The 17,083-nt window shown below is 49.4% G+C and overlaps 1 protein-coding gene across 1 annotated transcript in view; it reads left to right on the forward strand.

Annotated features, from left to right (window-relative positions):
- Positions 1–17,083, forward strand: part of SHCBP1 (SHC binding and spindle associated 1) — a 207,191-nt gene that overhangs the window by 150,196 nt on the left and 39,912 nt on the right. The gene's annotated exons all lie outside the window — the stretch shown is intronic.

Genomic DNA, 17,083 nt, shown 5'->3' on the forward strand with positions numbered 1-17,083 from the left:
ATGACGAACGACATGGTGAGATTTGGCAGCTAATAGCACTATGTATATTTAAAAATGGACTGCGAATGTGGGTCAGGGCTCTAATAACGTGACAGTGGAAACTAATGTCTCCCATCTGGTGCCTTATGTTAATGCAGCGCAACATAGTTTTTGAGCTCTGGTTTCTATAAATTGATTAATTACGCCCTGGGGACACATGAACTACATCAGAATAATATTGGCAGACTTAGCGACATAACTGTATTGTTCAGTGTGTATCCTGACACTGAAAGAAGCTACACCTAAAATTACTAAAATTGCAGTCTGCCGTGGCCTCTAATGAAAAGCATTGACAAAGCCATAGGTCTTGAGGTTGCCGACAGCCTTTTGGCTTTAACAATTCTGATTTTGTTCTGTCAAGCTTTTTGCAAAACCTTATTGCTGGGAAAGTTGCTGAGTACCACTCAATCTAAAAAAAATAAATTATTGGATAAAGCCAAAAAATTGTTTTGCAGAAAGCACACATTATCGTAGTAGTCCTTGGCACCGAAGGAAAAGGCGGCATTCAGTGAAGCCAGTCAGAGTGAGGAGGGCTGACCAACTGCATCTTGTTACATGCAAGAGTGAGTGGAAGAAAAAGGTGACTGACACAACAAGAGTCTAATGGATGAATTCTGGCTGAAAAATCCCCTGTAGTTCTGCTGTACACAGTTTTAGTAAAATCAAAAGGTCCTGACTAACCACGGGCCTAAAAAAGAAGAAAAAAAAAATCGATCTGGTGTTTGCTGCAAGCCTCCTTCCTTTGCTAATGCATTTTTGCAATGTTTTTGTAAATTATTATTAGATATAAAGATAGAGAGACTTACAAGGGTAAGAGAGGGTTGTGTGAATAGACGCGACAAGGAAGCATCATTATTCTAAGCCTCGTTCTTCGGAGCCTGGGCTGACTCCACACATCCCAGAGTTTCTAGTAGCAGGAGTGATCCCTGCCCAATTGAAATAATTTTATGAGGCCATGCACCTCATTTTTGGGTTGTCTGACCCTGTTAGGGTGTGCCTTTGGGGCCCGTGGGGTTGGTGAGGGCCCCATCGGGTTCCGTTCTAGAGGTTTCAGCACTGATGGGCTCGCAGGGATCCAATACTGAATCCAGACGGATGCCAGTCGTACCACCTCGACCTTCCCTGGCAGTGGTCTGATGCTGATTGTCCTGGCATCAACTGACGGTGCCATTCACATTGTCATCCCCAACTCTGATACGGAGCCAGATTGGCGTCACATGACGGCAGAAGGAAGTCTGGGAGGGGTCACTGAACTCTTTAGAATATCAACCTTATGAGGAGGACATAGACTGGTATGAGAATTTAGGTAAATCCAGTGGACTGGGCAGATCTTCAGATACTGGTATGGTTTCTCCCCCTACCGTGGCTATGGAGGAGATAGCCTCCTATGCAGTTGTGGTGAGGGTGGCGGCTGAGGTCCTAGCCCTTCAGTTACCTTTGATGGCAGTCAATACTAATCTCTTGATAGAAGTGCTGCACCATCATCCCACACCTGGGGACCCAGCCTTCCTCAGGCAACACCCCAACCCTGAGAGCTTGGTGGTCCAAACCTCAACTTCCCATGGAGCGTTCCCTACTGCTCACCCAGATACGGAATCCAAGAAGCTGGACTCATTTGGGAAGGATATACTTTCTTCGGTTACGCAAGTGATGCCACAGGTCCTGCAGGTGGTCCGGGCTGTACTCTTTCAGGCTGTTGCCGATGGGAAAGCAGCGGCAAAGTTCACAATCCGTTGCAGACTGGACACAACAGACTCACTTGGCAGACTGGTTTCAGCAACAGTGGCCCGGAGGCACATGCCTGGCTAAGTACATCTGGCTTTTCAGGGGTTTTCCAAGCTTCCCTTATGTACATGCCCTTCAATGGCACCGTCTCTTTGGAGACAAGGCCGATTCGTTACTCAAGCGCTTCAAGGATTTTCGGACTACAGCCAAGTCATTGGCCTCGAGGCAGCCCCTCATTCTCCCAGTTCTGCCTTAATCTACTTTCGGAGCTATGGAAGGGGCTTTTCCATGAGGAAGTTGCGTCTCTCTTGGTCAATGGAGCCATAGAGAGGGTTCAGGGGACAGAAGTATGCTGTGGTTGTTAATTTCTGGTTCCCAAAAAGGACAGGTCTTCGTCCTATCCTACACTTATGTGCCCTCAATCTCTTCCTCAAGAAAAAAGTTCAAAATGTTCATGTTGGCTTAGGTCTTGTCTGCCTTGTACACAGGAGACTTGATAGTAGTGTTGGACTTGCAGGACGCTTATTTCCAAAGCTCCATCCTGCCTGCCCACAGATGTTATTTGTGGTTCAAGGTAGGCCACAAGCACTTTCAGTTGACTGTGATTCCCTTTAGCCTTACCAGCACCCTTCAGGTGTTGTTGGTGGTTTCACCTCATCTGCAGAGATCAGAGGTGTCGGTTTTCCCCTATCTCGATGACTAACTTTTGAAGGTGGGTGTAGGAAGGTAGCCTCTTTCCAGCCTTGTTACCCCCACTTTTGGCCTGTTTGTGAGTATATGTCAGGGTGTTTTTACTGTCTCACTGGGATCCTGCTAGCCAGGACCCAGTGCTCATAGTGAAAACCCTATGGTGGCAGTGTGTTTGATATGTGTCACTGGGATCCTGCTAGCCAGGACCCCAGTGCTCATAAGTTAGTGGCCTATATGTGTTCCCTGTGTGGTGCCTAACTGTATCACTGAGGCTGTGTGTTAGACCTGATATGCCTTAGGGTGGTCACCCCTAACTTTTTGCCTGCCTCCCTCCACTTTTTAGACCCTGTTTTGCTGGCTTTTAGACTCTGCGCACTTTACCACTGCTAACCAGTGCTAAAGTGCATATGCTCTCTTCCTTTTTAAACATGGTAACCCTGGCTCATACCTGATTGGACTATTTAATCTACTTATAAGTCCCTAGTAATGTGCACTACATGTGCCTAGGGCCTGTAGATTAAATGCTACTAGTGGACCTGCAGCACTGGTTGTGCCACCCACTTAAGTAGCCCCCTTAACCTTGTCTCAGGCTTGCCATTGCAAGGCCTGTGTGTGCAGTTTCACTGCCACCTCGACTTGGCATTTAAAAGTACTTGCCAAGCCTAGAACTCCCCTTTTTCTACATATGTCACCCTTAATGTGGGCCCTAGGTAACCCCTAGGGCAGGGTGCTGTGTAGGTAAAAGGCAGGACATGTACCTGTGTAGTTATATGTCCTGGTAGTGTAAAACTCCTAAATTTGTTTTTACACTACTGTGAGGCCTGCTCCCTTCATAGGCTAACATTGGGGATACCCTCATACACTGTTGAAGTGGCAGCTGCTGATCAGAAAGGAGCAGGAAGGTCATATTTAGTATGGCCAGAATGGTAATACAAAATCCTGCTGACTGGTGAAGTCGGATTTAATATTACTATTCTAGAAATGCCACTTTTAGAAAGTGAGCATTTCTTTGCACTTAAATCTTTCTGTGCCTTACAATCCACGTCTGGCTGGGCTTGGTTGACAGCTCCTTGTGCATTCACTCAGACACACCCCAAACACAGGGTACTCAGCCTCACTTGCATACATCTGCATTTTGAATGGGTCTTCCTGGGCTGGGAGGGTGGAGGGCCTGCTCTCACACAAAGAACCGCCACACCCCCTACTGGGACCCTGGCAGACAGGATTGAACTGAAAGGGGACCTGGTGCACTTCTTAGCCACTCTTTGAAGTCTCCCCCACTTCAAAGGCACATTTGGGTATGAAACAGGGCCTCTGCCCTACCTCATCAGACACTTGCTGGAGAAGAAACCTGAACCAGAAACTACATCCTGCCAAGAAGAACTGCCTGGCTGCTCAAAGGACTCACCTGTCTGCTTTCTACAAAGGACTGCTGCCTTGCTGTTGCCCTGCTGCCTTGTTGAACTCTTGCCTGGCTGTGAAAGTGCTCTCCAAGGGCTTGGATAGAGCTTGCCTCCTGTTCCCTGAAGTCTCAGGACCAAAAAGACTTCTCTTTTTCACTTGGACGCTCCGTGCGCCGAAAATTTCGACGCACAGCTTGTTCCGCGGCGAGAAAAACGCCGCACACCGACGCTGATCGACGCGACGCTCTTGGGACGACCGAAAATCCGACGCACGGCTTCGCAAGGACAACGCCGCCCGACCTCTAGAGGAGAAATCAACACGACGCCTGCCGTGAGATCGTAATTTCAACGCGCAGCCCCGCAGACCGACGTCTAGAGGAGAAATCGACGCGACGCCTACCGTGAGATCGTAATTTCGACACGCAGCCCCGCAGACCGACGCGCAGCCAGAGAACAAGCAGGAAAATCCACGCACAGTCCCGGGACATCTGGTAATCCCCGCGATCCACAGAAAGAGACTGTCCGCGTGCCGGAAAACGACGCACGACTTCCCCGCGCAGAAAATAACGACGCAAGTCTGTGTGTGCTGGGGAGAAATCGACGCACACATCCTTTTTCCACGCACCTCTTCCTCTGTGGCCCTCTGAGGAGATTTTTCCACTCTAAACCAGGTACTTGTGCTTGAAAGAGACTTTGTTTATATTCTAAAGACTTAAGACACTTTATATCACTTTTCAGTGATATCTCTACAATTTCCCATTGCAACTTTATTCTTTTTGACCTACAATTATCCTGATAAATATTATATATTTTTCTAAACACTGTGTGGTGTATTTTTGTGGTGCTATATGGTGGTATTGTATGATTTATTGCACAAATACTTTACACATTGCCTTCTAAGTTAAGCCTGACTGCTCGTGCCAAGCTACCAGAGGGTGGGCACAGGATAATCTTGGATTGTGTGTGACTTACCCTGACTAGAGTTAGGGCTTTTGCTTGGACAGGGGGTAACCTGACTGCCAACCAAAAACCCCATTTCTAACATTGGTGATCAGCGGTGAGGATAGGACTTGTATTTGTGCAGTGACATACAGTAGCTAAGTATTTCACTACCTACCCACAGTTGAAGGTCAACTTGTTTTTTTATCTCTTTTTTCAAATCTGTTTTTTTTTCCTGACAATTTTCAAAAACTAAATCCTCACTCAACATGTCTCTGACTGGGTCTCAGACAGGGGACTTTGACCTAGTCCAGTTGGATACATATACGGTCAAACAACTAAGAGGATTCTGCAGGGCACTGAGGGTACCCACCCAAGGGGCCTCCAGAAAGGAGGACTTTCAAGTGGCGCTGAGGGCCTGGGCAGAAGCCCATTTAGAGGATGATGATGAAGAGGAGCCAGAAAATGGCACCTCAGAGGAATTTTCACTATCTGTGGATGGTGTTACCACTGCAATTGTGCCCCCTCCCAGACCAGGGAGCAGTGTCTCTATGCAAAGCCTGACCGCAGAGGAAAGGAGAGAGGAAAGGGAGTTCCAATTGCAAATGGCAAAACTGAAAATTGAGGCTCAACAGGAGGAGAGAAGGGCAGAGAGAGAAGCCAAACAAGCTGAGGCTGAAAGAGCAGCCAAACAGATTGAAGCTGAAAGAACAGCCAAACAGATTGAAGCTGAAAGAACAGCCAAACAAGCAGAAGCTGAAAGAGCAGCCAAACAAGCAGAAGCTGAAAGAGCAGCCAAACAGGTGGAAGCTGAAAGAGCTTTGGCTGAAAAGAAACTATTGTTGGCTCATGAACTGAGTCTCAAGGAGCTGGAGATCAAGGCGAGACAGTCTGAATCCAGCAATAATGGTGGCAGCATACAGACAGGACCTGCTGGAGAAAAGAAGGTTCGTATACCCAAAATTGTGGTGCCCAGTTTTGTGGTGGGAGATGACATAGATAAATGGTTAGCTGCTTATGAAGTTGCACTTAGGGCTCATGAGGTTCCTGAAGGGCAATGGGGGGTAGCTATGTGGGGTTATGTGCCGCCTTTGGGGAGGGACACACTTCTCACACTGGATAAACCTGATCAAAACACATATCCACTTCAGAAAGCCACTTTACTTGCCAAGTTTGGGCTGACCCCTGAGGGATACCGTCAGAAGTTCAGGGACAGCACCAAACAACACACACAAACAAAGGGTAGATTTCTTTGACTTTTCCAGTAAGGTACTGAATGGATGGGTGCGGGGCAAGAAAGTAAATGACTATAAAGGGTTATATGACTTGATTCTAAGAGAGTATATGCTTAATACTATTTTTACAGAGTTGCGCCAGCACTTGGTAGATAGTAAGCTGACTGATCCCAGGAAGCTTGCTGAGGAGGCGGACCTCTGGGTTAGCACCAGAGTGTCCAAAAAGGTACCTGGGGGGGGGGCTCACACAAAGGTGGTCAGGGTTCCCAACAGAAGAAAGAGGGGGGAGATAAACTTACAGATAAGGAACTCTCAAAAGGCCCCCAAAAGAATTCCCAGGGAGGGGGTGGCAACCATTCCTTCTCTAGATTTGGGAAGAAGCCAGGGACATTTGATAAGTCAGGGAAATCCAACCCCAAATGTATGGAGTGTTACCAGTATGGTCACTATAAAGGCGACCCCCAGTGCTCCAAAAGGGCACCGTCCACTACCGGACAGACACCTGGGATAACTAGTGTAGCGCTTGGAGGGGAGATGGACCCAGATAGCTTTGGGGAGCAAGTAGAGATTTCCCTAGTGTCCCTGGGAGAAAGAGAAATGGTGCCCAAAGCCCACATGCCCCGAAATACTTCCAAGTACAGGCAGTGGGTCACCATTAATGGGCAGAAGGTGGAGGCTCTGCGTGACACAGGAGCCAGTATGACTACTATCCAGAGTCAGCTGGTGTCCCCAGAGCAGATAGTCCCTAATACATTCCACCAGGTCATAGTCGCTGACAATCGTGAGAGTCACCTACCGGTGGCTCTGGTTCCCTTTGAGTGGGGGGGTCTCTGGTACTCTGAAAGTAGCTGTGAGTCCTGCCATGCCTATAGATTGTCTGTTAGGCAATGATCTTGAGCACACTGCTTGGAAAGAAGTAGAGCTCAGATCTCACCTGGAGATGTTAGGGTTACCTGAGTGGGTCTGCATGACCACCAGGTCCATGGCTGCCCAGGAAGGGAGTCAAGGGCATCTGGAGCCTGGAAAAATGGCCCAGACAGCCACCCAAGAGGGGGGCCAGGGGCGCGGGAAACCCGCCTCCAATGTTCCCACGGTGGTAGACGAGGTCCCTGAGGAAGAGGAGGCCCCCGAGCCAACCGGGGAGGACATAGCTGCCCTGGGTAACCTACCTGAAGTTGCTGGCTGGCAAGTAGAGGGGGGGCCAACCAGGGAAGCATTCTGCAAGGCGCAGAGAGAATGCCCCACCCTTGAGGGTCTGAGGAAGCAGGCCACAGACCACGTAGCAGGTGACGCCTCTGGCGCTCACCATATTTACTGGGAGAATGATCTCCTTTACAGTGAGCGTAGAATTCCAGGTCCTGGGCCACACCGTGTGCTGGTGGTCCCCCAGTGTTACCGGAAATTCCTACTAGGCCTGGCTCACGACATTCCCCTGGCAGGACACCTGGGCCAAGACAAGACCTTTGACAGGCTTAACACCCACTTTCATTGGCCCAGAATGAGGAAAGCCTCAGATAACTTCTGCAGAGCTTGCCCCACCTGCCAGGCTAGTGGGAAGGCAGGGAAACGGCTTAAAGCTCCCCTGATCCCACTCCCAGTCGTTGGCACCCCCTTTGAAAGGGTGGGCATCGACATAGTTGGTCCCTTGGACCCCAAAACTGCCCTGGGCAACAGGTTTATCCTGGTTTTGGTGGACCATGCCACCCGCTATCCAGAGGCAATCCCTCTGAGAACAGGGACTGCAAAGGTGGTGACCAGAGCCCTGATGGGAATATTTACCCGTGTGGGATTCCCTAAGGAGGTCGTGTCTGACAGGGGCACAAACTTCATGTCTGCATACTTGAAGACCCTGTGGGATGAGTGTGGGGTGACCTACCGGTTTACCACCCCTTATCATCCTCAAACCAACGGGCTGGTTGAGAGATTCAACCAGACCCTGAAAGGCATGATTGGTGGCCTGACTGAGGCCATGAGGCGTAAGTGGGACGTTCTCTTACCCTGCCTGTTGTTTGCTTATAGAGAGGTGCCCCAGAAAGGGGTGGGGTTCAGCCCCTTTGAGCTTCTCTATGGTCACCCTGTCAGGGGACCCCTAAGCATCGTTAAGGAGGGCTGGGAGAGAGCTCCCCAGGCCCCTCCCCAGGATGTGGTCAGCTACATGCTGGCCCTCCGCAAACAAACCCAACGCTTCTGGAAGGAGGCCCAGAGTAACCTCGAGGCCAGTCAAGAGGTGATGAAGGAGTGGTACGACCAAAAGGCCACTCTAGTTGAGTTCTCACCTGGAGACAAAGTTTGGGTGATGGAGCCAGTAGAGCCCAGGGCTCTCCAGGACCGCTGGACTGGCCCCTTAGAGATCAAGGAGCGTAAAGGGGAGGCCACTTACTTAGTGGACCTCAAGACCCCTAGGCAACCCCTAAGGGTCCTCCATCACAACCGGCTCAAACCTCACTTTGAGAGGTCTGAGGTCAGTATGCTCCTAGTCACCGATGAGGGCATGGAAGAGGAGAGTGAACCTCTCCCCGACCTCCTCGCTGTCAAAGAAGGGGATGGGTCAGTAGGTGGTGTCATTCTCTCTGACTCCCTGACTCCAACACAGAGAGGGGACTGCTATGAGCTGCTAGAGCAGTTCTCCCCCCTGTTCTCCCTTACACCTGGACTAACCCACCTCTGTGTGCATGACATTGACACAGGTGACAGTGCTTCTGTAAAGAACAAAATTTACAGGTTGTCAGATTAAGTGAAGGCCAGCATCAAGGAGGAGGTCTCAAAGATGTTGACTTAGGGGGTTGTTGAGAAATCCAGTAGTCCCTGGGCCAGCCCTGTGGTATTGGTTCCCAAGGCTACTGCCCCAGGTGCGAAACCAGAACTCTGGTTCTGTGTGGACTACCGGGGTCTCAATTCAGTCACCCGGACTGATGCTCACCCCATCCCCCGAGCTGATGAGCTCGTTGACAGGCTAGGCGCTGCCAAGTTCCTGAGTACGTTCGATCTTACTTCCGGGTACTGGCAGATTGGCCTGACTGAGGGGGCTAAAGAAAGATCTGCTTTTTCCACCCCTGATGGCTATTACCAATTCCGGGTGATGCCATTTGGGCTGAAAAATGCCCCCGCTACCTTCCAACGGTTGGTTAACGGGGTCCTAGCTGGTAAAGATGCCTTCTGTGCAGCTTACCTAGACGACATAGCTGTCTACAGTTCCAGCTGGGAGGAACACCTGCTCCACCTCAAGGAGGTGCTTCAGGCACTGCAACAGGCAGGCCTGACTATCAAGGCTAGTAAGTGCCAGATTGGGCAGGGTTCCGTGGTGTACTTGGGACACCTCGTAGGTGGTGGAAGGGTGCAGCCGCTCCAGGCCAAGATTGAAACTATCAAGGCCTGGCAACCACCTAGAACACAGACTGAGGTGAGAGCCTTTTTGGGCCTCACTGTATACTACCGCAGGTTCGTCAAAGGCTATGGTACCATTGTGGCCCCCTTGACTGAACTCACTTCCAAGAAACAACCTAGGTTGGTGAATTGGACAGAGGCCTGTCAGAAAGCCTTTGATTCTCTGAAGGAAGCCATGTGCACGGCCCCCGTGCTCAAGGCCCATGACTACTCCCAGGAATTTATTGTTCAGACAGACGCTTCAGAGCATGGCATAGGGGCTGTTCTAGCACAGCTGAATGAGGAGGGCTCAGACCTACCAGTAGTCTTTATTAGCAGAAGACTATTACCACGGGAACAAAGGTGGAGTGCTATTGAGAGAGAAGCATTTGCTGTGGTCTGGGCACTGAAGAAGCTAAGACCCTACCTGTTTAGGTCTCACTTCCGGGTTCAGACAGACCACAGGCCCCTCAGATGGCTCATGCAGATGAGGGGTGAGAATCCAAAACTCATGAGATGGTCCATTTCCCTACAGGGGATGGACTTTACGGTGGAGCATCGCCCAGGGGCTGACCACACCAATGCTGATGGTCTCTCCAGATACTTCCGCCTTAGCGATGAGAGCTCCCAGGAGGTCGGGTAGCTCTCCCCACTTTCAGCTGGGGGGGACACATGTTAGACCTGACATGCCTTAGGGTGGTCACCCCTAACTTTTTGCCTGCCTCCCTCCACTTTTTGGACCCTGTTTTACTGGCTTTTAGACTCTGCACACTTTACCACTGCTAACCAGTGCTAAAGTGCATATGCTCTCTTCCTTTTTAAACATGGTAACTCTGGCTCATACCTGATTGGACTATTTAATCTACTTATAAGTCCCTAGTAATGTGCACTACATGTGCCTAGGGCCTGTAGATTAAATGCTACTAGTGGACCTGCAGCACTGGTTGTGCCACCCACTTAAGTAGCCCCCTTAACCTTGTCTCAGGCTTGCCATTGCAAGGCCTGTGTGTGCAGTTTCACTGCCACCTAGACTTGGCATTTAAAAGTACTTGCCAAGCCTAGAACTCCCCTTTTTCTACATATAAGTCACCCTTAATGTGGTCCCTAGGTAACCCCTAGGGCAGGGTGCTGTGTAGGTAAAAGGCAGGACATGTACCTGTGTAGTTATATGTCCTGGTAGTCTAAAACTCCTAAATTCGTTTTTACACTACTGTGAGGCCTGCTCCCTTCATAGGCTAACATTGGGGCTGCCCTCATACACTGTTGAAGTGGCAGCTGCTGATCTGAAAGGAGCAGGAAGGTCATATTTAGTATGGCCAGAATGGTAATACAAAATCCTGCTGACTGCTGAAGTCGGATTTAATATTACTATTCTAGAAATGCCACTTTTAGAAAGTGAGCATTTCTTTGCACTTAAATCTTTCTGTGCCTTACAATCCACGTCTGGCTGGGCTTGGTTGACAGCTCCTTGTGCATTCACTCAGACACACCCCAAACACAGGGTACTCAGCCTCACTTGCATACATCTGCATTTTGAATGGGTCTTCCTGGGCTGGGAGGGTGGAGGGCCTGCTCTCACACAAAGGACCGCCACACCCCCTACTGGGACCCTGGCAGACAGGATTGAACTGAAAGGGGACCTGGTGCACTTCTTAGCCACTCTTTGAAGTCTCCCCCACTTCAAAGGCACATTTGGGTATAAAACAGGGCCTCTGCCCTACCTCATCAGACACTTGCTGGAGAAGAAACCTGAACCAGAAACTACATCCTGCCAAGAAGAACTGCCTGGCTGCTCGAAGGACTCACCTGTCTGCTTTCCACAAAGGACTGCTGCCTTGCTGTTGCCCTGCTGCCTTGTTGAACTCTTGCCTGGCTGTGAAAGTGCTCTCCAACGGCTTGGATAGAGCTTGCCTCCTGTTCCCTGAAGTCTCAGGACCAAAAAGACTTCTCTTTTTCACTTGGACGCTCCGTGCGCCGAAGATTTCGACGCACAGCTTGTTCCGCGGCGAGAAAAACGCCGCACGCTGATCGACGCAATGCTCTTGGGACGACCGAAAATCCGATGCCCGGCTTTGCAAGGACAACGCCGCCCGACCTCTAGAGGAGAAATCAACGCGACGCCTGCCGTGAGATCGTAATTTCAACGCGCAGCCCCGCAGACCGACGCGCAGCCGGAAAACAAGCCGGAAAATCCACGCAGATTACATCTGGTAATCCCCGCGATCCACAGAAAGAGACTGTCCGCGCGCCCGAAAACGACGCACGACTTCCCCGCGTGGAAAATAACGCAAGTCCGTGTGTGCTGGGGAGAAATCGACGCACACATCCTTTTTCCACGCACCTCTTCCTCTGTGGCCCTCTGAGGAGATTTTTCCACTCTAAACCAGGTACTTGTGCTTGAAAGAGACTTTGTTTATATTCTAAAGACTTAAGACACTTTATATCACTTTTCAGTGATATCTCTACAATTTCCCATTGCAACTTTATTCTTTTTGACCTACAATTATCCTGATAAATATTATATATTTTTCTAAACACTGTGTGGTGTATTTTTGTGGTGCTATATGGTGGTATTGTATGATTTATTGCACAAATACTTTACACATTGCCTTCTAAGTTAAGCCTGACTGCTCGTGCCAAGTTACCAGAGGGTGGGCACAGGATAATCTTGGATTGTGTGTGACTTACCCTGACTAGAGTTAGGGCTTTTGCTTGGACAGGGGGTAACCTGACTGCCAACCAAAAACCCAATTTCTAACACTGTGCTAACCAGAACCTCAGTGTTTATGCTCTCTCTGCTTTTAAAATTGTCACTGCAGGCTAGTGACTAATTTTACCAATTCTTATTGGCACACTGGAACACCCTTATAATTCCCTAGTATATGGTACCTAGGTACCCAGGGTATTGGGATTCCAGGAGATCCCTATGGGCTGCAGCATTTCTTTTGCCACCCATAGGGAGCTCAGACAATTCTTACACAGGACTGCCACTGCAGCCTGAGTGAAATAACGTCCACGTTATTTCACAGCCATTTTACACTGCACTTAAATAACTTATAAGTCACCTATATGTCTAACCCTCACTTAGTGAAGGTTAGGTGCAAAGTTACTTAGTGTGTGGGCACCTTGGCACTAGCCAAGGTGCCCCGACATTGTTCAGGGCAAATTCCCCGAACTTTGTGAGTGCGGGGACACCGTTAGACGCGTGCACTACATATAGGTCAATACCTATATGTAGCGTCACAATGGTAACTCCGAACATGGCCATGTAACATGTCTAGGATCATGGAATTGTCACCCCAATACCATTCTGGTATTTGGGGGACAATTCCATGCATCTCCGGGGCTCCAACATAAAGCCTGGGTACTGCCAAACTAACTATCCAGGGTTTTCTCTTCAGCTACCGCTGCTGCCAACCCTCAGACAGGTTTCTGCCCCCCTGGGGCCTGGGCAGCCCAGTCCCAGGAAGGCAGGACAAAGGATTTCTTCTGAGAGAGGGTGTTACACCCTCTCCCTTTGGAAATAGGTGTGAAAGGCCTGGGAGGAGTAGCCTCTCCTGGCCTCTGGAAATGCTTTGAAGGGCACAGATGGTGCCCTCCTTGCATAAGCCAGTCTACACCGGTTCAGGGATCCCCCCAGCCCTGCTCTGGTGCGAAACTGGACTAAGGGTAGTGGCCACTCCCCTGACCAGCACAGAGCTCCTCCAGTGTGTCCCAGACCTCTGCCATCTTGGATGCAGAGGTGTGAGGGCACAATGGACGGCTCTGAGTGGCCAGAGCAAGCAGGTGATGTCAGAGACCCCTCCTGATAGGTGCTTACCTTTCTCTGTAGCCAATCCTCCTCTGAGGGCTATTTAGGGTCTCTCCTGTGGGTATCTCACCAGATAACGAATGCAAGAGCTCACCAGAGTTCCTCTGCACTTCCCTCTTCGACTTCTGCCAAGGATCGACCGCTGACTGCTCCAGGACGCCTGCAAAACCGCAACAAAGTAGCAAGAAGACTACCAGCAACATTGTAACGCCTCATCCTGACGGCTTTCTTGACTGTTTCCTGGTGGTGCATGCTCTGATGGCTGTCTGCCTTCACCCTACACTGGAAGCCAAGAAGAAATCTCCTGTGGGTCGACGCAATCTTCCCCCTGCCAACTCAGGCCCCAAACTTCTGCATCACCGGTCCTCTGGGTCCCCTCTCATCCTGACGAGCGTGCTCCCTGGAACACAGGAGCTGGATCCAAGTGTCCCCGACAGTCCAGTGGCCCTTCTGTCCAAATTTGGTGGAGGTAGGTCCTTGCCTCCCCACGCCAGACAGTAATCCTGTGTACTGCGTGAACTGCAGCTGCTAGGGCTTCTGTGCACTTTTGCAAGACTTCCTTCGTGCACAGCCTAGCCCAGGTCCCCAGCACTCCGTCCTGCATGCATTGCCCAACTCACTGAGTTGGACTCCGACTCCGTGGGACCCTCTTTTGTTGTGCTGAGTTGACCGTCGTGCTCAGATCTTCTTAACGCCTGTTCAGGTGCTTCTGCAGGTGCTGGCTGCTTCTGCGTGGGCTTTCTGTGTTGCTGAGCGCCCCTCTCCCTCCTCCTCCAAGGGGCGACCTCCTGGTCCTTCCTGGGCCCTGGCAGCACCCAAAACCTTCAATCGCGACTCCGACTCTTGCAGCTAGCAAGGCTTGTGTGCGGTCTTTCTGCGTGGAAACAACTCTGCATCCTCCAGCACGCTGTGGGACATCTTCTGACCAAAGGAGAAGTTCCTGGCACCTTCCGTTGTTGCAGAATCTTCGTCGTCTTCCACCCAGAGGCAGCCCTTTTGCACCTTCATCCGGGGTTAAGTGGGCTCCTGCCCCCCCTGGACACGTGCGTGACTCTTGGACTTGGTTCCCTTCCTTTACAGGTCCTCAGGCCCAGGAATCCGTCTTCAGTGCTTTGCAGTCGGTTGTTGTCTTTACAGAATCCCCTATCTCGACTTTACTGTCTTTCTGGGGTAGAAGGGTAACTTTACTCCTACTTTTCAGGGTTTTGGGGTGGGGTATCTTGGACACCCTTAGTGTTTTCTTACACCCCCAGCGGCCCTTTACACACACTAGGCCTGGGGTCCATTCGTGGTTCGCATTCCAGTTTTGGAGTATATGGTTTGTGTTGCCCCTAGGCCTATTGTCTCCTATTGCATTCTATTGTGTTCTACAGTGTTTGCACTACTTTTCTAACTGTTTACTTACGTGATTTTGGTTTGTGTATATACCTTTGGCATATTGTCACTAAAATAAAGTACCTTTATTTTTAGTAACTCTGAGTATTGTGTTTCTTATGATATAATGCTATATGATATAAGTGGTATTGTAGGAGCTTTGCATGTCTCCTAGTTCAGCCTAAGCTGCTCTGCTATAGCTACCTCTATCAGCCTAAGCTGCTAGAACACTTCTAACCTGCTAATAAGGGATAACTGGACCTGGTACAAGGTGTAAGTACCACAAGGTACCCACTATAAGCCAGGCCAGCCTCCTACAGTGGGCTCGTCCCAGGCTGTCGTCTTCCCACCTCCAGACTATGGCGAACGTTCTGCATTTCAGGCCTCAAACTCATACATTTTTTTTTACTAGATCTGCAGGTCGAGTAACTTAAATAATCTACTTGACCTACTTTTTCTTAATTCTCACATAAGATTGCACCTTCAAATATGTGAGCTCAGCATTTCTGCAGTACAAAAAAACTCTGTTTGATTAAGTAGTGTGCATGCATCACACAAATCTAGCCCACATACCCAGGAGGTCTAGCCCACATAACCTCAGACTTTTTAGTTTACTTACAACATTGCCATCAGGGCAGGAGTGTTTCTCAGTTTGTTTAAACACTCAATTTTAATACATATATTACTAAACCATGATGTGATATACATATTGTAATCTACACACAGTAACTTTCCAAGAAATGTCCATAAACCTTTCCACCAACTTGCAGCTTTACTGAAAAAGTGAAAAAACTATATAGTGTATTAACAATCTGTGGAAGTTGGGTTTAAGAAAACATATCCTTTGCACATCAACACGTAAAGTGTTCTGATTTGTTTTCATCCTATTAAAATATTTGACTTGAAAATTATTTTGAAATGTTTGCACAGTTGACTGTCATTTAAATGTTGTGTTACGAAAAACCTGACACCCTATATCCTTTTATTTTACATTCTAAGCAGCAGTCTCTCTGCAGTCAGAAGGAAAATTAACTGTAAGAAAAACTGACTTTTGACCTCTGTCTGTGAACACAGAGCAAATGTAACATAAGAACAAGATTTAAAGGCATCTTTTATTGCCTTCCACTTTTCAACTGAAAAGAACACCTGTTAAGTGTCAACTCACCAGAAGGGATGAGTAAGTATTAAAAATAGCTCGACCTGATCAAATGAGACTCGCATTGCCAGTGCAAGTGGTTTTTTCGAACCCTGCATTTGCTGGGGTTCTCTGTAAACGTGCCAGAGTCACACCTGACTACGCTTCCTTTCATCGGAGCTGATCTGGACAAAGTGCAGTTTCGGGCTTATCCTCCCGAGTGGTGAGTCCAGAATATTCAGGCTATGATATCAATGTTTCAGCCTCTATCATTGAATTCGGTTAGACTAAATCTGAGGATGTTGGGACTCATGGCCTCCGGCCTCCTGCATCCTGCTGGTGATGCATGCCCGAGTGTATATGAAGGCTCTGCAGTGGGACCTAAAGTTCCAGTGGACGCAGCATCAGGGGAATCTCTGACATGGTTCAGAATTCGGAGGGAACCACAAAAAGCTCTGCAGTGGTGGTTAACAAACCCTGATTGGGTCAGAGACAGATCCCTCTCCCTTCCCCAACCAGATCTGACAGTGATAAATGCATCACTCCTGAGATGGGGCGGCCATCTTGGTGGGGTGGAGATCAGAGAAATCTGGTCTCCAGCAGAAGTGGGACTCAGCATCAATACGCTGGCGCTCTAAGCGATCTGAATGGCATTTGAAAGCCTTTCTACACTCCATCAAGGGAAAGATAGTGCAAGTGTTCATGGACAAACCCACTGCCATGATGTACTGCATCAAACAGGGCAGGTCGGGTGGTGGATCAAGAGGCTGGAACAGCAGGACATATCCCTGGTGGTTCACCATCTGATGGGATCGCTAAACGCCAGAGCAGACAAACTCCCCTGAAAACGGTGTCTCCACCCAGAGGTGGCACAAGGTCTCTTTCAGCAGTGGGGAAAACCTTGGTTAAATCTGTTTGCCTCATCCAAGGGCATGCAATGTCAGCAGTTTTGTGTGCTGGAGTTTCCAAGGCGACGCTCGCTCTGAGACAGTTTTTATATTGAATGGAATTCAGGCCTCCTGTACACCTTTCGGCCCATACCACTTCTGCCTAGAGTTCTCCAGAGGATCAGGAACGACCAAGCCCAAGTAATCTTTGTGGCTCTGGACTGGGCACGGAGAGAGTCTGGTATCCCAAGCTGCTGAGCATGTCCATTGATCCTCCAATCAGACTGCCCCGTTGAGAAGATCTTCTGTCGCAGCAGCAGAGGAGGGTCCTTCACCAAACCTGTCCAAAGTCCATCTTCTTGTGTGGAGATTGAGACGAGGCAGTTGACAGCTTTTGACCTTCCTCCCGAAGTCTGTAAAGTCATCTTGGCAGTCAGGCGCGTCCAATCAAAGCGGTATAAGCCTGTAGTTGAAAGAAATTT

The sequence above is a fragment of the Pleurodeles waltl genome, chromosome 12 (assembly GCF_031143425.1).
Source record: "Pleurodeles waltl isolate 20211129_DDA chromosome 12, aPleWal1.hap1.20221129, whole genome shotgun sequence".
Taxonomy (NCBI): domain Eukaryota; kingdom Metazoa; phylum Chordata; class Amphibia; order Caudata; family Salamandridae; genus Pleurodeles; species Pleurodeles waltl.